This window comes from Cervus canadensis, chromosome 13 (assembly GCF_019320065.1).
Source record: "Cervus canadensis isolate Bull #8, Minnesota chromosome 13, ASM1932006v1, whole genome shotgun sequence".
NCBI classification, from domain to species: domain Eukaryota; kingdom Metazoa; phylum Chordata; class Mammalia; order Artiodactyla; family Cervidae; genus Cervus; species Cervus canadensis.
The window spans coordinates 35436835-35456873 of NC_057398.1; the positions used below are offsets into that span (position 1 = coordinate 35436835).

Sequence of the window (20039 nt, forward strand, 5' to 3'; positions counted from 1 at the left end):
TTTTAAATAGCCTTTGGACTTTTTCCAGATTAAATATCACTGATCATTTTTAAAATTAATTTCTATTCGAGTATAGTTGATTTACAATGTTGTATTAGTTTCTGCTTTAGAGAAATGTGAATCAGTTATATATATACATATATCCACTCTTTTTTAGATTTCTTTTCATACAGATCATTACAAAGTATTGAATAGAGCTCCCTGTGCTATACAGTAGGTTCTCCTTAGTTATCTATTTTATATATAGTAATGTGTATATGTCAATCTCTATCTCCCTATTTATTCCTCTTCACCCCTTGAGGACAGCCTCCAGGCCCCCGTCCTTCACTATCTCCCCAAGTCTGCTCAGATTTATGTACATTGAGTCAGTAATACCGTCTAACCATCTCATCTTCTGCCACCCCCTTCTTTTGCCTTCAGTCTTTCCTAGCATCAGGGTCTTTTCCAAAGAGTCAGCTCTTCACATCAGGTAGCCAGAGTATTGGAGCTTCAGCATCATTCCTTCCAGTGAATATTCAGGGTTGGTTTCCTTTAGGATTGACTGGTTTGGTCTCCTTGCAGTCCAAGGGACTCTCGAGAGTCTTCTCCAGCATCACAATTCGAAAACATCAATTCTCTGGCGCTCAGCCTTCTTTATGGTCTCCGGGAGGTAGTTAAGGACAGAGAAGCCTGGTGTGCTGCAGTCCTTGGGGTTGCAAAGAGTCAGACACAACTGAGTGACTGAACAGCAACAAACAACCCCCTGAGTGGCTCTTTATTAAAGACCCGAACCTCTGGGTCTAACCTCAGGCTTAGACCCTGGTGCCTAGGCTCCTGCTTCTTTGTCTTGGACCCATCGCTGTAGCTTCTCTTGAGCGACCGTTCCGTACGTCCCAGGCGCTGGGGTGCGTGTGCATCATCTACCCCTCAAGCCATCCGGGTGAGACAGAGGGTTATTGTCCTCATTTCACAGCTGGGGAAACTGAGGCCCAGAAGGTCTCAGGTCAGAGATGGGATTTGAAATCTGGGTTGGCAGCTCCCAAGTCCTTGCCTGTCTCTCACTTTCAGAAGTTGTCAACCTATACTCATTTGTTATTTTCCCCCAGTTTGTACCATGCCTTGACTTTTTGGCAAGTGGGATGTCAAAGCCCTGACTTGATGACTGAGACGGGGCATCTGTGAATAAGACCCAGGGTGGCAAGTGTTTCTCAGAACTTCATGAGAAGTGGAATAATTCCTGGGGAGAGAGGTACTTATGGGCTCCTGGGCCGAATTCTAGAGAGGCCAGGACCGCCTCTGGTTCCCCTGAGTGTGAACTTGAGCAGAGTCATTCAGAGGGTCAAGAGAGCCAGTGTGGCTAGGTCTGGTCATCTGGTCCAGCCATGCCGGTGGTCAGTGGGAGGCCGAGGTGTGGCGGTGGGAGGCCCCCGTGTGGAAGGGAAGGGAGCGCCGCGTTGGACCTTCAGACACCTCCAGCCCTCCCCCAGCCCCCTGTCCTTTGTTGTCTGGCCGCGTCAGACGTCTGGGTTTGCAGGGAGGTTCCTGAATGGGCCTTGGAAATAGGTCACTCCCTTCCCGTGCCGCCGGCGTTGACCCACATGTGACCTTCCCCGTGGTGACTGTGTCTGGCCATCACTCTTTGATGCTGTCTGTGGAGGGGCAGTGAACAAGTGGGGGCAGGGCGGCCGCCCCTCCCCTCTCCGGTGGTGGAGGACTTTGCCGCCCAGCACCAGCGCCCGCCGGATGCGCCTGCCGGATGAGCCGGCCAGCGGCCCTCCTTCCCTTGGCCATATCGGAAAGGGGAAATCCAACACTCCCGACCCTCTGTCTGAGCATCCGACCTTTTCCGCTCCATGAAGAGCCCTGGCTGGACCGGCGGCTTTGACTGGATGCCTGCTGAACCGGAGCCGAGGGGGCTGGCGGCTCCACTGGGCCCCTCCTCGGCCCCCAACCCCGCTGCCTGGCTCGCGCACGCATGTGCGTTCTGCAGAGTGGCTGGGGTTTTTCCGTCTCTCCCCCTGGCTGGCCTGGGGAACCGTCCCTCAGAGATCGTGGTGGGTCTCAGATGAGCTTGCTGTGTGGCCCCGGGCACAGAGTTGCCCCGAAGGTCAGCACTTCGACAATGACCAGTGTCCGGAGTCAGTACTGGACAGCACTTCCCCTCACCTGGGCCTGGAACCCTGTCTGCCACAGAGGTCTTAATTTGGGCTTAATTTTTTGGCTTCATGGAACCCAGATGTGCCCGTTGCAGAGACAGGAGAACACCAGGTTCATCACCCTCCAAGGAGACGGTGTCTTTCTCACACCTGGCTGCCCTGGATCGCTGGCACCAGATTCCTGGAAAGTGGCCTCTGCTGATCCTTAAGGCCTCCTGGGCATCAGCGAGACAGTGGACGCTGCCCACACCATTGACACCCCGATGCTGGGGCCCCCTGGTAACAAGCCATACCTGTCTGCTGTGATGCTCGCACACCTCAGGGGTCGGCTGTCGGGTCTCGGAATCACAGGATCTCAAAAGCAGAGGCCTGGTGTGGGGCCTCTTCCCTCCCTCCTCTCGGATCCTTCCTCCTCTCGGATCCTTCCTCCTCTCAGATCCTTCCTCCCTGAGGCCAGTGGGAAATACAGGAAATTCTTTCCTGCAGGAAGGAAGAATCAGGATACAGACCTAAAGAGAGGATGATGTGCAGGCTTGATGTACCATCTCCCCTTGGCCGCCTGAATCCCTCCTCGGGGTAGCCTGGTTGCTCCATTCTATCACAGTCCCTAGGTTTTTCTCCTAGGTTTTTTAGGCCGTGTGATTTTTGTGTGCCAAAGCAGGGGACTGGATCCCTGCTGGATAATCACATGTTCATGCTTTTCCGAGCTAGTTGGCAGATCTGATGCAGCTGGAACGGGCTCCAGATGGACCGTGCTATGTCGTGGACCCACTGCACCCACAGCACCAGCACATTGTAGGGCTCTTTCCAGTTCCTGGCATTGGTGAACTGTGACCTGATTAGCTTCATCGCATTTGCCAGCCTCCTCTGTGGCAGGTTCCACTGCGATTCTGTGGCTCAGGAGGTCCTCTGGGAGGTTTCAGTGGGGAACGGCCCTTGCTGTCTTCTGTGGTGTGTCTAGGTGCCCGGCCTTGGAAGAGCTTGGACCCTGGACACTGTGTACCCAGCGAGGAGGCCAGCCCGGCTGGGGATGGGCAAAGTCAAGACAAAGGCCCAGTTGTGCCCTCGGAGAAAACCCAAACCTGGGTTTCCCTGCGGCCGAAACTGCCAGTGCCCGGCCCACCTCATTCCCATAAAGGGAACTTTGTGTGTGGCTCCCGGTGGTGGAGGCAGCCAGCATCGCCCGGCGCCCAGACGCTCCCTGGGAATGGGCGTGACCACCTCGGAGCCACAAGTCACCGCGATGATAACTTCTGTGACCCTTGACCTCTTAGAGCTGACACTGGGCCAGACGATGTCCAGACAGTCGTGTTGGGGACAACGAGTCTGTTCTCCGTGTCTGCAGGCCAGCCTTGTTGGGACCAGACCAGACACATTCTTTCTTGGAAAACCGAGTGGGTGGGGGGCTGCCGGGACAGGACTATGATAGGAGGCACCTCGTGAGCCAGTCTGTGCCAGTGGGCGGCAGGGGGCCGCAGGAGCCCTGTCTGGAAGCCACCTCCGCCCCTGCCCCCCGCCGGCTGCTGCCCCCTGAATAGAGGGCTTGTGTAGACACTTGACGCTGGGGCCCCAGGGCTCTGGGTGGAGTATGTGGCCAAACTGCTGCTGCTGCTCCTGGGATTTCCAGGAAAGAGCAGCCAGTGCAGGAGAGAAGTGGTCCAGGCCACCGTGTCTCTGGTACCAGTCGGCCAGGCACACTGAGGATGGTTTGGGCTATGTAGGAGTGTGGGCTTTTGGGGCATTTGGGAACTGAGTTCTCAAGAAATGAGGGGTCTGCACACCAGTTGTGGGGGGTTCCAGAGCAGGTCGAGGGCAGACATATGGATGCCTGACCCTCTTTAAGAAAGTGGTGAAGGACAGGGAAGCCTGGTGTGCTGCAGTCCATGGGGTCGCAAAGAGTCAGACATGACTGGACAGCTGAACAGCGCACGTGAGAATTCGAGCCTTTCCTTGAGGGGCCTCTGTGCCCAGTACATAGCGGGCACTTGGTAACCTTGCCGAGGTGACCTGTATGTCTAGTGGATGCCCCCCAGATGGTTTTAATCTGGGAAGCCGCACAATCAAATGAGCGTTTGAGAAGGCAGAGCCTGGGCCGGGCTGGAGGCTGGTTGGGAGGGGGCATGCGGCAAGGGCCTTGGGCAGACTCAGGACAGAGCCTGGCCCCCCCACCCCCCCCACCCCCAGGACTGGGGTGGGGAGCCCCCTCCCACTCCCGCTTCCTTCTGGGGCAGCCTGTCACGCTGGCCCCCATGTGCCTCTCCGTACACGTCCGTCTGGACAAGTTTGGGTGGCGGAGCTGGATCCTATCATTAGCTTTGCCCCCAGCATCCTCTCAGCCCTCTTCTTATCCGGAGAGCTGTTTTGTTCACTTCCCTCTTTTAGCTGCCGGCTAATGTTTGTGGCGGATGAGCAGGGTGTGTTTCTAAAAGCAGCCGGCTGCCCGGTGAGGCCGCCTTTTCACTTGGGTGGCCCGGCTTCCTGGGCTGGCATAAAACTCCCTGCGGTTGAATTTTTTTTGCTCCATAAAAAATCAAGGGAAGATACATTCAGGTCCCCTCATCCGCCCTGACTCATCCCGAGAGCAGAGATGATGCTTCAGGGGGCCTGGGGTCCGTGAGGTCAGAGTAACCCACCCACTCCACCCTGCACCCTGCCTGTTCCCACGAGTGTGGCTGGGTCAGCAGCAGCTTTGGAGCCATCTGGTGGAATGCTCTCCATGGGGCTGAATTTGCTCTGCTCTGACTTTGGTTGGTTGGGTCTTTGATGCTCATGAGTTTTCTTGGCTAACGAAGCATCACCGCTCAGTCACCCAAAGTGCCTGTAAGAAAGTCAGTGGGTGGGGTCCAAATGGCCCCCTAAGCAGTGGCTGAGAAGGTGAGATGCCGCGTCTCTCCCCTGCGGTCGCTGCCTGCTTCTGGCCTGGTGTTTCCTGCTGGGCGGGCTGGCCTGGGAGGATGGGACTGAGGGCTGGGAGACCCAGCCCTGGAACTGGGGGTTGAGTCTGAGGACCCCAAAGCTGCTGTACCCACGGGCTGTCCTGCAACTGCAGTGCCCACCTTCCAGAAAGGGGCCACAGGGCAAGGTCACCCTTTGCTCCGCCTGCCCCCACCTCCCCAGCCCCGCAACCAGCCGTCTTCCCTCCCACTCGCCTGGCGGTGGTAACCCCCGGCCGGCTGTTCGGAAGGGGCTTTCCTCTTTACTGCAGTTTAGTCTGCGTTGGTTTAATTTGAAAGACTTGTTGCCTCTGAGTCAAAACATAAAAATCCCCTTGGATGCGCTGTGGTGTTCACTGCCTTGGGAGCCGCTGGCGCCATCTCTGGGGAGGTCCCTAATCCTTCCCTTCCTGCCGCAGCCAGGTGGGCAAGGCTCCTGGGTCCTTAGATCCCAGGCCTCCACCTCCCCTCCTCCCACCTCCATGCATCTTCTGGGGCAGACACTCAGGGCTGGGTGTCAGGATGACTCCCCATCCGTATCTGATGTCGCTGGCTGTGGACCAGCCCAGCCCCCTTTGTTGGGAACTCCCTGGCAAACCAGTGGTTTGGACTCTGCACTCTCACTGCCAAGGGTCTGGGTTCAAGCCCCGGTCGGGGAACTAAGATCCCTGCATGGCCAAAAACCAAAAAGAGAAACAACCAAAACAGAGAAAACAGCTCCCCTTTGTCCACATGCTAAACATGTAGAGGGTGCCAGGGGACTCCATGAGCTAGCTGCCTCCAGAGTGGCTGTTTCTAAGATGGTCTGCAGGGTTATAGGTAGAAATTAGTAGCTTTGTTTTTACTTTTATCTCCTCTTGTTGAATATCTGGGTTTTTTTGGTGTGTGTTTCATAATGTATGTCATCTGTTGATACAGAAGTATGTGAGTGTAATATGTGCCCAATATATGTCTTTGGGGAGATACCTGCTTAAAAGCTAGCAAACGGGGTGCATCACCAAAAAAAGGCTGATACATTCTGCTGTAAATGAGCTCTGGTTTGTGAAGGGAGGGGGCATCACTGGGGTCCAGGGAGGGCTGTGGTGGGGCATGTGTGGGTGCAGGGGACCGAGGGTGTGGCTGTGAGGTGGGCAGACTGCAGGATCTTGGCTCCTTCCTGTTTTTTGGTTACTGTGTGTCATTCAGGTACACATGGAGGCCTGGGCCTGCTGCAACAGGCTGCTGGAGGAGTTTGTGGGAGAAGTTTGGCTCCTGTAGACACCATGGTAGACGCCGTTTCTTTTATTTTTTAATTATTTGTTAAAGTTACTAATTAACTTGGCTGTACCAGGTATTATTTGCAGCATGTGGGATCTTCAGTTTTCATTGCGGTATATGGGATCTTAAGTTGTAGTGTGCAGGATCTAGTTCTCGACCAGGGATTCAACCCAGACCCTTTGCTTTGGGGGAGCAGCATCTTAGCCACTGGACCACCAGGGAAGTCCCGGTGGACACCACTTCTTAAGATCTAGATCAAGGGTTCCCAAACTCTTAAGGGCCAGAGTGTAAATATTTAGGCCTGTTGGAACTACTTGACTCTGCTGTTACAGCAGGTGAGCGGGAATGCCAGAGGCAATGTGTAAACCAAAGGGAGTGGCTTCGTGCCAATAAAACTTTATTTACAAAACCAGGCAGTGGGCCAGATTGGCCCATGGAGTCATTGTTTGTCAAACCCTGGTCTAGATTAAGAGGAGAGACCCAATGGAGGCTCAGAACCAGCCGAGATTACCCACCAAAAAGCACGCCTCTGACCTTGCTCCACTGGACCCACCCTCAGGGGACTTGGGGGCAGGGTGTGACCCAGCAGAGAGTCAGTGGAGCAGTAAGCAGCCCCTAACATCCCACTGGAGAGCACTCAACTGGCAGCACGCTTTCACACCTTCTTTAGAGCCAGAGAAGTGTGGCCTTGGGAGGAGGCAGAGCCCTGCTCATCCTAGAATCAAGAAGCAGCAGAGCCAAGAGAGATTTGGAGGCCCTCCAAATTTGGAGTCCTGAGGGATGTGGAGGGAAAAGTGTGGAAAGAACATCCCCTTCTCTTCCAGGGTGAGAATCACTAGAGTTGAAACCTGCCAAGCTGGACTTCGCCTGCAGGACTTCTCAGAGCCTTGAAGATGCTGATGGGTTCTCTGACTCTCTTGGAGGGAATATAATATTTCCCCAAACTTAGAAACAATTTTTCAGGATCTGTCCAGATCACTTTAGGGAAGAGCTGCTCTCCTTCAACCCTCTGTTTTATAGACCTAATGGAAACCTACTGCCCAGAGAGGCTGAATGTCTTCCTCAAGGTGACATAGGAGGCTGCTGACAGTGTTGGGATGGGTGCTGGCTTCCTACTCAGCCACCTTCTTCCTGGCGTGGCCTTGCTCTGACCTGAAGTCACAGGTATGGGTGTCCCAGGTTGTGCTTCTGGCCACAAGAAGATGACTTTGTCCCAAGGATGCACTGTATTCTTCCATCTGAAGCCCGCTCTGTCTCTGGGTTTCTTAACCTTGCACTGTTGACTTTATGGGCAGGTTCGTTTTGTAGCAGGCCTCCACCCATGAGATGTCACCCCAGCTGTGACCACGAAAAATGTCCCCAGACCTGGCCAAATGTCCCCTGGGGGTAAAACCACTCTAGTTAAGATGCACTGAACCAACATGTGTGAAGCCTACACTTGCTGGAGTTGTTGATAAATGGTAGAAAGATTTGTGGGAGTGCAGGAGAGTTTTCAGGGCTGGGGTGGGGGTGGGGGGGGGGTGGATGAGGCAGTGGGGGAAGCATCCCAGGCAAATTGCTGGAAGAGTCCTGAGTGTGTAAAGCAAGATGACGGAACAAGAGGTGGTTCCGTTCTGCGTTAGGGTCAGATGAAGACAAAGGTGAGATCCCAAATGGATGGAGGGTGTGTGCCCTATGGTCAGAGGACTTCACTGCAGCGCTGGAGGGAAATGACCCTGCACGCAGCGAGTATTCTGGAAAGGTGATGAGGATGGTGGCGGGGACAGATGAGGGGGTGCAAAAGACAGTGGGCTGGAGATTGTTTCAGGAGGTGAGCCTAACAAACAGTCAGAAGTCAGCTGGAGTCCAGGAGACCTCTTGGACCTCGGCCTTGGAGGACAATGGGCTTGGGTGCAAATGTGTGTGATGGGAGGTGTGGAGAACATTCTGTGGGTAGTATCACCTACAGCCTTTATTCTCGAAACTTTGATGTTCTGAAGCTTTTAGAGTTTTTTCTTTTCCTGGGCCTGATGCCTTAAGAGTCCAGGGAGGAAAATTGACCCAGATGACAGACAGCTGGTTCAGAATAGTCTGGGGACAGGTGTGCAGAGAGGAGAAACCTGACAGGCTGAGTGGGTCTTGAGCCACCATTTGGGGTGCACAAGGCATCCTATCTCAGTAAAGGTTTTAATCAGCTCCTGGGTATCTGCATTAGGGCGCCAGTCACACAGGGAGGGCTTGTTTCAAAGCCTAACAGGATGGACTTCCCTGGTGGTCCAGTAGCTAAGACTCTGCCCTCCTAAGGCAGGGGGCCTGCATTCGATCCCTGGTCACAGAACTAGAGCCCACATGCCACAACTAAGACCTGGTGCAGCCAGATTAAAAAAAAAAAAAAGGTCTAATGAGCTTATGGAAAGGGAAGGGACTATGCCCATGGACACAGGTGTTTAAGGTGATGGAGAACATGCAGAGGGCTCTGGAGGGTCTGCCTGGTTCTGTAGTGACAGCCTTCCAGGTGAGTGGGCGGTGTGGAGTAGCATGGACACGTGTGTGAGCCAAACTGGGGGAAGGGAGCAGCTGGAGGAATGAGGGAATGTTCCTAGAGAAAGCAGTTCTGTGGCAAAGTGGGCTGAGGTCAGTGTGGGAGCAGACTTTGGTGCCCGTCTCAGATGTTTGTCCTTGTGATGATGGGTGGTCTAAGCAGAGTGCTAGAGACAAGGTGACTCAAACAGCAGACAGTTCTGGAGGCTGAGAAGTCCAAGGTCAGGGAGCTGGTAGCGCTGGTGTCTGGTGAGAGCCGTCTTCCTGGTTTGCAGACAGCTGTCTTGTTGTGTGCTCATGTGGCAGAGAAGAAGATCATCCCTCTCCTGTTTCTTTCATAAAGGCACTAATTATATTCACGAGGGCTCCACCCTCATGATCTAATCACCTCTCAGAGAACCAACTCCTAAAACCATCACTTTAGGGGTTAGGGTTTCTACATAAGAGTTTTGGGGGGACACATTTAGTCCATAACATCTTTTTTTTCCTTCTTTATTCCTTTTTAATTTAAATTGAAGTATAATTGATTTACAATGTGGTGTTAATTTTGAGGTGTAGAACAAAGTGACTCAGATATAGCCATATATCTGAAAGAACACATCTGTTCTTTCTTAGGGCTTCTTAGGTGTTGCTAGTGGTAAAGAATCTGCCTGCCAATACAGGAAATGCAGGTTTGATCCCTGGGTCGGGAAGATCCCCTGGAGTAGAAAATGGCAACCCACTACAGTATTCTTGCCTGGAAAATTCCATGGACAGAGGAACCTGGCGGGCTACATACAGTCCATGGGATCCCAAAGAGTTGGACACGACTGAGCACACACACACACACACACACACACACACACACAAGCACACACGTTCATTCTTTCTTGAATTCTTTTCCATTATAGGTCATTACAAGATGTTGAGTATAGTTCCCTGTGCTATAAATAGGTCTTTGTTTATTTATTTTGTATAGTATTGTGAATCTGTTGATCCAAACTCCTAATTTTCCCCCAACTCTTGGTAACCATAAATTTGTGTTCTATGTCTGTGAATCTGTTTCTGTTTTGTAAATAAGTTCACTTGTATCATTTTTTAAGATCCCACATATAAGTGATATCATATGATATTTGTCTCCGACTTTCTTCACTTAGTATAATCTCTAGGTTCACCTGTGTTGCTAAAAATGGCATTATTTCTTTCTTTTTATGGCTGAGTAATGTTCCATTGGAGAACAATGTTCCATTGGAGAAGGAAATGGCAACCCACTCCAGTATTCTTGCCTGGAGAGTCCCAGGGACAGAGGAGCCTGGTGGGCTGCCGTCTATGGGGTCGCACAGAGTCGAACATGGCTGAAGCAACTTAACTTAGCAATGTTCCATTGTGTTTATGTACCACATTTTCTTCAGCTATTCCTCTGTCAATGGACATTTAAGTTGTTTCCTTGTCATAGCTATTGTGAATAATACTGCTGTGAACATTGGGTTGCATGTATCTTTTCAAGTCATGCTCTAGCATGACAACATCTTAACCATTTTTTGTGTATAGGTCAGTAGTGTTAAGTATATTCACAGTGTTGGGCAATTATCACCAGCATCCAGCTCCCTAACTGTTTTCATCTTGCAAAATTGAAACTGTCTCCATTAAAGAAACAAATAACTCCCTATGTCCCGCTCACCCAGCCTTTGTCATCTGCCATCCTGCTTCCTGTCTCTATGCATTTGAGGTATTCTTGTTACCTCATGCAAGTGGAATCACACAGTATATGCCTTTTTGTGACTGGCTTACTTCACTTATCATAATGTTCTCAAGGTTCATCCATGTTGTAGCCTGTGATAGGAATTCCTCCCTTTTTAAGGTCAAGTGGATCTACATGTTTATCCAGTCATCGGTTGATGGACACTTGTGCTCATGTGGCAGAGAAGAAGATCCACCTTTTGCCTATTGTGAATAATGCTGCTGTGAATATCTAGGTGTACGATATCTGTTTGAGACCTTGCTTTCAATTCTTTTGGGTCTATACCCAGAAATGAAATGTGGTCATTCTGTTTTTAGAACCTCCATACTGTTTTCCATAGTGGCTGCACTGCTTTACGTCCCCACCGATAGTACACAAGGGTTCCAATTTCTCCACATCTTTGCCAACATCTGTTCTTTTTTAATTCTTTTAACCTAAACATTTTAACCTAAACCTTTTATGGAAGGGCAAGACACCCTGAGTAGCTCCATACCTTCCTTCCTGCCCAGGCATATATGTATGTGTCTTTGGGGACACCATTATTTGTGTTTTTAAAAAATATTTGGCTACACCAGGTCTTAGTTAGAGCATGCGGGATCTTTAGCTGTAGCTTGCAAATTCTTAGTTGCAGCATGTGGGATCTAGTTCCCTGACCAGGTATCGAACCCAGGCTCCCTGCATTGGGAGCATGGAGTCTTAGCCACTGGACCATCAGAAAATCAGGGGACACCACTGATTAAAATGGGCTTTCCTTTCATAGTCTACCCTGTTCTCACTGAATGCATGTGGAGATGCCCCTAGGCTTCAGTGTGGTTCTACCTTGTTCTTTTAATTTCTGTGTGATGCACGGTTCATGGTATAGATGTGACAGAGTTGTCCACCTGCCACCTGATCAGTTGAACATGATGGCAACACTTAATTTGGACTGGCAGAAAATGGCAGTGCCTCTGTAACAAGCACCTGTGTAGATACCCTCTGTCCAGGTGCTTTTATTCTTGTGGCCCACGCTCCAGGAGCAGCATTGCTGGCTCAGTCCTCAGTTGATTTCCCCAAAGCTTCGAGGTTCAGAGTCCATTGGTGCACATTGGTGCACAACTTCCTCCCCTATCTGTCGGTAGTAGACGCCATCCCTCTGCTGACTGTGTAGAAATCTGGGGCAGGGGGTGCAAGGTGATGGATCACATATTAGTACTTAATTTTTTGTTTCCCTGTTTACCAGACAGGTCAGGTGTTTTTTTGGTATAAGCTTATCACTTGCATTTAATTTTTGTTCCTGAGTTGCTTCATCAGGTCCTCTGGCCATTTGACCATTATGCAGTAAAAGGACCAGAAGCAAATGTGACAAGCTGTTGACAGTGGTTCATTTTAGGTGGTGAAAATATGTGTCTCTTTTGTACATGTTTGAGTTACATATTTTCAACAACAACAAAAAGACATATCTAAATGAGAGTGTTTTAGGAAGATCCGACAGGGTCAGAGAGGTGTTGTGGGCAAGGAGACCAATTTTGGAGACTCCTACACTAACTTTGCAGGTGATGATGACTTGAACCGTGAGAGTCGGGGACAGATTTGGGCAACTCTGGGGGGTGAGATTTCTACCATTTGATGATAATGTGGAAAGCCAAGAAGAGGAGGAATCAAGGAAGATGAGGGGTTTGAATCTGGGTGACTGACCAGGAGAAGGAGGACAGAATTTGGCAGAGACACAGAGGCTGGGAGGGGGCCACGTTTGAGTCTGGCAGGGAGCTGTGTGGGATGCAGGGCAGGGTTGCTGTAAGAGTCATGCTGTTCAATGATGCGGTCACCATAAGGGTGATGTGTCAGTTTCAAGGGGAGATGCTCCCTGGAACCGTGAGAGCTGAGGAGCCCACAGAGCCCACATCTGTGATTAAGGAAAGGAGGAAAAACTGGTGAAGGAGCTGGGTGGGAGCCTTGCAGAACAGGGAGCACACTGTCACAGAAACCAATATTTCAAGGTCAAGGTCACAGTCAGGGTTTTCAAATGCAGTTGGAAGGTAGATGCTTTTTCAGGCCATTCAATATATTGATCAGGAGGCCCTAATGTGGAAGTGCATGTTCCCTGAAGTGTCTGGGGCCTGAAGTCAGCTTGCAGGTTTCTGCAGCCTGAGTGCACAGAGGGTGACCGAGGTCACAGGAAGTGTGGGTGGCTGCAGAAGAGCCCTGGCACCCAGCTCTGTGGCATTCTGGTTTGGTTTCAATGGTGCTTCACCCGTGAGTGTGGACTGAGCCGCCCTTGGGGGCCGGCTGGGCACCTGCCACCCCAGGTGTCCCAGCTTCTGGTGTCACCAGAGGCTGCCTTCCTCTTGAGAATCTCAAGTATCTCCGTGTGTGCTAGTCAGTGTCTGTTCCCGAGCAGCCTCAAGGGACCGAGGGAGACATGAGTCATTTCCTGGATAGCAACCTGTCCCGGCTTCTTACCGTTTGAGGCCTGGCCTTTCATAAATGGATCTTCCTTTTTAAGTCCGACTCTGTTTCCCGCCAGTGCTGCCTCCTGATGAGGTTTGTGAAGCACCTGCAATGGGAAACAGCATATGAGCACCCCCATGGGTTTCAAGTCCTCATTCCAAATGAAAAATAAGAGAGATTGGCCAGGGGCTTCTAAGGAACCCATTAGCCAAGTAAATGGTGACATTCTGTCTCTGCCGACTTTCCAGCATGACTCCTGGGCCAACAGCTCTGTATGTGGACAGCTTTGGCCATCGGTTGGCTTAGAGATGCTGATGAGGTGGGTCCAGGGGTGGTGGTCAAACACCTTAGCTTTGTCCAGCATTTGTTCCCATAGCATCAGAATAGAAGGACCCACTCCCCTTTTCATCACTTTTTGTGTCTCGCACTTTTTTCCTTATTTTCATATAAAAGGAAGCACTTTTTAAATTGTGGTAGAGTGTACATAAAATTTATCATTTTAACCATTTTTAGATTTTTGTTTGTTTGTTTGTAGATTTTTTAAAATTGAAGGATGATTGCTTTATAATCTTGGTTTGATTTCTGCCATACATCAACATGAATCAGCCATAGGTATATATGTGTCCCTCCCTCTCAAACCTCCTTCTCACCTCTCACCCTTTCCCACCCCTCTAGGTTGTTACAGAGCCCCCGTTTGAGTTCCCTGAGTCATATGGCAAGTTCCCATTGGCTATCTATTTTACATATGGTAGTGTATATGCTTCTATGCTTCCCTCGTAGCTCAGTGGGTAAAGAACCTGCCTCCAATGCAGGAGACCCGGCTTCAATCCTGGGTTGGGAAGATCCCCTGGAGAAGGAAATAGCAACCCACTCCAGTATTCTTCCTAGAGAATCCCTTGGACAGAGGAGCCTGGCAGGCTCTGGGGGTTGCAAGAGTTGGACACAACTTAGCGACTAAACCATCACCATGCTCCCACGCTACTCCATTTTAACCATTTTTAAAAGTACACCACTTGGTGGTGGCATTCAGTGCATTGTTGTACAACCATCACCATCATCCACTTTTGTGACTTTTCCATCTTCATGTAATGGGCAACTATGTCCCCATTAAATATTAACACCCCATTCCCTTTTCCCATGGCTCCCACTTTTCCTCCTTCTGTCTGTGAATTTGACTACTCTTGATACCTCATATGAGTAGAATCACACAGTATTTGTCTTTTTTGTAATTGGCTTTTCTCACTTTGTATCATGTCCTCAAGGTACATCCATTTTGCAGTGTGTATCAAAGTTTCCTTCCTTCCTTTCCTTGGCCACCCCTCGAGGTTTGTGAGATCTTAGTTCTCTGTCCAGGGATCAAACTTGCATTCTCTGCATTGCAAAGTAGGATTCTTAACCATTGGACTACCAGGAAAATGCCCCTTTTGTGCTTTAAAAGAAGGTTATGGTTCTCTGGTTCTGTGGTCAGTGGCTGGAAGATGATCTTCAGAGTTAAGATCTGCTTACCCAAATGTCAGGTAGCAATAAGACCCTGATGCTGGGAAAGATTGAAGGCAGGAGGAGAAGGGGATGACAGAGGATGAGATAGTTGGATGGCATCACTGACTCAATGGACATGAGTTTGAGCAAACTCTGGGAGATGGTGAAGGACAGGGAAGCCTGGCATGCTGCAGTCCATGGGGTCGCAAAGAGTCGGACACAACTGAGTGACTGAACAACAACAATAATATTTATAGCCACCACCGAAACCCTGAATACACGTGAAAGGCGAGGTACCCAAAAAAGCAGCCCACACAGTGAAGGCCATGTAAACGTCAGGTATTGTCTGAGCACCTACTATATTCTGGGAAAATTTTGGCCTCTTCAGGTATATTTATTATTCTCTTTGCAGATTAGGTATTTATCATCTCAATTTTTCAGGTGAAAAATTATAGATGCTTTCTCATGATGTTGGTTTAAAGCGGTATCTCTCAGGATGTAAACACACTTCAAGCTTTCTGTTTATGTAAAAGAAATGTTCTAATTCTTTCCTCCTGGTTCTTCACCTACCTCCCCCGAAGTACTTATGAAACATCTGCACCCACAGCTCTTTTTGTTAAGCTGTGCAAGGGTAGCTGCTCTGTGGAAAGAGGGGACGTCACTTCTCTGTTCCCAGTATTTTCTGGTTCTATCTGGAAACCCAGGGGGCTGCTGGCTGAACTTAGGAGCAGGCTTTCTTTTTAAAAGAATTAATTAATGGATTTACTTATTTATTTTTGGCTGAGCTGGGTCTTTGTGCTTTGTGGGCTTTTCTCTAGTTGCAGTGAGCGGGGGCTTCTCTAGTTGCAGTGCTCAGTCTTCCTGTGGTGACTTCTTTTGCTGCAAAGCATGGACTCCCCTGGTGCAAGGACTTCAGTTGTTGTGGCACATGAGCTCCCGGGCTCTAAAGCACAGGCTCAATAGTTGTGCCACAAGGACTCAATTGCTCCAAGGCATGTGGGATCTTCCTGGACCAGGGATCAAACCCACGCCCCCTGCATTGGCAGGCGGATTCTTAACCACGGTGTGTGCTTAGTCACTCAGTCATGTCCAACTCGTTGCGACCCCATGGACTGTAGCCCACCAGGCTTCTCTGTCCATGGGATTCTCTAGGCAAGAATACTGGAGTGGGTTGCCATGCCCTCCTCAAGGGGATCTTCCCAACCCACGGATGGAACCCAGCTCTCCCGCATTGCAGGTGGATTCTTTACTGTCTGAGCCATGAGGGAAGCCCAAGAATACTGGAGTGGGTAGCCTATCCCTTCTCCAGGGGATCTTCCCAACCACTGGATCACCAGGGAGGTCCCAGGAGCAGGCTTTCTGATCTGTTGCCTCCCCACCTGGCACGTGTGCCTGAGCCCGGACTCCCTGTCATGACATTAAAGGTCTTTGCCATCCAAACTATGTTCCCCCGTCTCTCTCCCTCTCTCCAGTTACTGCTCAAAATTCCCAAATGCCATTCTAATCTCCTGACCACCCTTTGGGTCCCAAATATACCTCCTCACTTCTGTTTGTGGCGGGGGAAGGGTTCTTTCACGGCAAGGGTCAGGGTGGTGTCTGTCTGCTTCCTCCCTCAGCTCACCCTTGCTATTAAAATCCCAGCCTTGGTCAGAACCCCTCAAAGGGGATATCCCCGAGAGTCCCACCCCACCTCCACCCCCACCCATCTCAGCAACCCCCGAGGTCGAGCATCCTGCTTCTACTGTAGCTCTCTGAAGACATCATCTCTGCTGGGAGGCAGTGGTTACTAGGCAGTTTGCTGTCCTGTCTCCTCCCCACCACTCCCACCAGGCTCTGCCTTGGGGGACAGTGCATCAAATTTACCAAATGGATCGTTAGTGGTAAGAGAAGAGCAGGGTAAGAAGCTCTTTACTTTTTCCTGACGGCTTAAATTTTCCTTCACCATGTGAGGAGAAAGACTACCGAAAATGCCAGTTTGTGGATATTTAAACAGAAAGTGGCACAAAGTGACCTCTTCTCCAGCCAACCAGGCTTCCGCTGGGTACGGCAGCCACATTTGCCATGCCCAGGTCCTCAAGGGAGGCAGGAATGTGTTGAGGGGGAGATGCCAAGTGGGGTTCTGGTATCATAGCCCAGGGATGCTTGGCCCCTTCTCTTCCCTATCTGGGATCAAAGTCAAACCTGGATGTCTGAAAGAAACTTCTCTGTCAACTCAAGTGAGAGGTGGAGGGGTCTTTCTGATAGTTTTATCCAGTTGTCCCAGAAATGCTCCATTTCTGTTCTCAGCATTTCAGAGCAACATCTGAGGCTCTAACCCCAGTGTTAACTCCCACCACTCAGCACCCCCTAGAGAACAGCTCTATGCCTCTGGGGCAGGTGAGGGCAGGGACTGGACCCTGGGTCCCTCTGAGACAAGCAGAGAGAGACTAGGCCGGACAGCAGGGTGACCAGGTACTCACGTGAGCCAGGTCTTTACCTCCAAATGTGCCGATTTGATTTTTTAAAAAGCGGGGACTCCTCAAGGTGTTCAGCCTGTCTAGGGAAGCTGCCACTGCCGCTGTGACCACTGTCGGTCCCCCCTCTGCTTCCAAAGCACAGCCCAGGCCGGTCCTTGCACCTGCAGAAGCCCAGGCTCCCCCACCCTGGGGCCACTGGCTGTGCTGGCCAGTGAGGTTGCTGACTTGCTTTAGCTTCAAGACCTCCCTGGTTTGGGGACAGGAAACTCTCTTTGGGAGGGGGCAGGGTGAGGCTGGAGGTGGGCAGAGATGCACCCCAACTTCCCACCCTGCCCCCAGCTCCTCACTACCCTGCTCCTCTGGGTGCCTTACTGGGGAAGGGTCCCCCTCTGAGTACCACGGGGGAGGGGGTGCAGCTCCCACCCAGAGCCTCAGCCCCGCCCTCCTGATGGGACCCTGGGCCAACGCAAGTCTGCTGAGGCTGTGGGGCCTCCACCCTCCTGCTCCCCATTCCTATGCTTCCTTTCCAGCTTCTTTCTCTGCTTTCTCTCTGTCTCTCTGAGTCTCTCTGTCTCTATCTGTCTCTGTCTCTGTCTGTATCTCTCTCTTTCTCTGCTCTCTCTCTGTCTGAGTCTCTTTGTCTGTCTCTACCTCTCATTTCTCTCTCTGTCCTTGTCTCTCTGTTTCTCTCTCTGTCTCTGTGTATCTCTGTCTCTCCAAATCTCTGTCCCCTAGGAGGTCCGTGAAGCCAATGTGGGCTCTCCTCTCCTGAGACCAGCGTGGCTTCTACAGGGTAGGAGAACTGACCAGTGTCCTCTGCAGGGTGGGGTAGGGGAATTCAAGAGGGTGAGACAGGCCCTGTTTGTCTGGGGTTTGGACCTGCCGCCATGTTCCCCATCTGAGGTCAGCCATCTGGCCCCAGAAAGGTGCCGCACCTTCCCCATGAGGGAGCAGGGGGAGAGGGAGGCTTGAACCCATTGCCTGGAGGACACAGAGGATCCACAGTGGGGGCGGAGGAAACCTCCTCCTGTACGTGCCCCCACCTGGGGGGACCTGGAGATGGGGTTGGGTGTCACTCAGCCCACCCCCTCTCCACTGGGGGCTCCCCACGGTTTCTCCTTATGGGCCTGGGGTCACAACCAAGACCCCAGGCTCCGGGATGTCTTCTAAGAGGAGGTACGTGACTGGCTGTGGGTCCCAGGTCTGCTGACAGGCAACAGTTTGGGATCAGTGCCGGGCTGTACCTGAAGCACCCCCCTCCCTGGGGATAGTCCTTGCGTGTTGGCCATGGCTCGGGCACCGTCCTGGCTGATGGTCCACCAGCCCCAGCTGGAGCCTGGCAAACGAGCTCTTTACTCTTCGCTGGTGAGTTTCTGTTAGTTTCATGGCAAGTTGCTTGGGGACAAGAGAGCTGATTGTTGCTGGAAAGGGACCTCGGAAGGGGGACCAGGCGAGTCTGCCCCTGCAGGCTGGCCAGGGTCCACACCTGCCAGGTGGGGCCCACCTGTCGTCTTGGAACGTACCTTGGGCACTGAAGTGGCACGCGGCCCACCTGGGACTGTGTGCCCCACTTCCTCTGAGACTCCAGCCTTGCTCTGCCAGGGGTCCCTGCACGGGGTGGAAAGAGGGTCCCTGGGTCTTGAGGAGGATGCAGCAGCAGCAGGAGGGAGAGAATGGGTTACAAACCAGCTTCCCCTTGGGCCAGCAGCCTGCCTTCTGGAGGGCTTTTAAAAACTGGCCGATTACCTTGTAATTGTTCCCAGCAGTGAGGAGCCAGTCCAGTGTTTGTTTTGCCTTCTGTGTTCTCCCGGCCAGCGGTAACCAAGGGCCGCTTCCCCTTGGTGACGGTGGAGCTCACTCCGGCCAGGGCTGATCCAGCCGGGCGAGGGAGGCCTGGGGACCCGCAGGGCCCGGCCACTGGCAGGGAGGCACCCTGCTCCTAGGGCACCAGCGAGCTGCCTGCACTCCGCTTCCATCTCCCCCGGCCCGGGGATTGAGGGCTTCCCTCCTGGAGCTCCCCCATCCCCGGGCACTGGCCCGAAACATTCCAGAACTCCGCCAATCCTCCGGTAGGTGTCCGGGAGACCGTGAGGCCAATACTTGCAGGCAGGCCGTGTGGGAGTGGGTCATGGCCAGGATTGTGGACCTGGGCCAGGGTGCTGCTAGAGGCCAGGGATGACCTTCATTCTAGATTCCGGCAGGATCCAGGGTCCTGAGCTAGTTCTGGGGGAGATTTTTGCAGGGAAACGGAGACCTGCTGTGAAACAGCCCGGGTCGTGGAGGCCAGCCAGGGACAGCTCCGTGGCCGAGAGGGCCAGGATTGATCTCGGAGGGCCTGGATTCTGGTCGGGTGGGGTTGTTTGAAGTGAAAGCAAGGGCTGCAGGTGTGGCTGCAAGAAAGCATGAGGCTCTTGGAGGCTGCGGGCTGGCTTGGCTAGTCGGGGAATCGGGGCTATCTGGAGGAGCAGAGAGAGCTGGGGAGCAGAGGAGGGCCTGGGAGAGGTGTTGCCACTGCCTTGGGCTTCCCAAGACCCCGATCGACCGAGGGCTTCTAGAACGCCTGGGGGCCAAGGAATCCATAGCCTGTTCCGTGCGCCCTCCGCCCTTGTGGGTCTAGCGAGGACGGGGCCCTGCCAGGCTCTGCCCGTGACTGCTGTTAAACTTGTCGGCTTCTAGATTTGGTTTCTTGGGAGTCCATTATGTTTCAGGACTGGCTTCCTGGAACAGGCTGGACAGGCCTCCGTTTTCTTTCTTTCTGATGTGTCTCCTGCCAGCCTCTACCTTGGGGAGGACCCAGGTCACAGCCCCCACCCACCTGAGCACACGGATCACCTGTGATAGGGCTGCTCAGAGGCAGTCGGCTGGGGCCAGGCCCACGACTCTGCATTTCCAACCAGCTCCCAGGCGATGCCTCAGCGGCAGACCCATGGGCTCCCCGGGCGGGGTGGGGGGCGTGACCAGATGCAGGGCACTCTGGGTGACTGGCTACCTCGCAGCTAAAAGGATCACTTCCCAAGGAAGGAATCATCCGGCTCCGTGTGCAGGATCTCAGGCATGTCTGGTTTTCCGTTTGGGGGCCTGGAGAGGAGGTGCTGGCAGTCAAGATTGGGGT

The 20039-nt window shown here is 52.2% G+C and overlaps 1 protein-coding gene and 1 long non-coding RNA gene across 4 annotated transcripts in view; one reads left to right on the top strand and one right to left on the bottom strand.

Annotated features, from left to right (window-relative positions):
* SPSB1 (splA/ryanodine receptor domain and SOCS box containing 1) overlaps positions 1 to 20039 on the top strand; it is a 71122-nt gene that overhangs the window by 21626 nt on the left and 29457 nt on the right. Inside the window, exon 1 of one of the 2 annotated variants that reach the window (XM_043486319.1) lies at positions 18694 to 18996. The exons of the other annotated variant lie outside the window; for it this stretch is intronic. The gene's annotated coding sequence lies outside the window, so the exon portion shown is untranslated. Of the gene's footprint in view, positions 1 to 18693; positions 18997 to 20039 lie in introns of those variants that run through there. 2 annotated transcript variants of the gene reach the window in all.
* LOC122452571 lies at positions 1874 to 19797 on the bottom strand. Of its 2 annotated transcripts, none has more exons than XR_006272753.1 (3): positions 19760 to 19797; positions 13005 to 13098; positions 1874 to 2615 (listed from the first exon to the last, which is right to left on the bottom strand). It is a non-coding gene; the product is annotated as an uncharacterized LOC122452571 (long non-coding RNA). The 2 variants fall into 2 exon arrangements; XR_006272752.1 differs by lacking the exon at positions 19760 to 19797 and adding an exon at positions 18451 to 18549.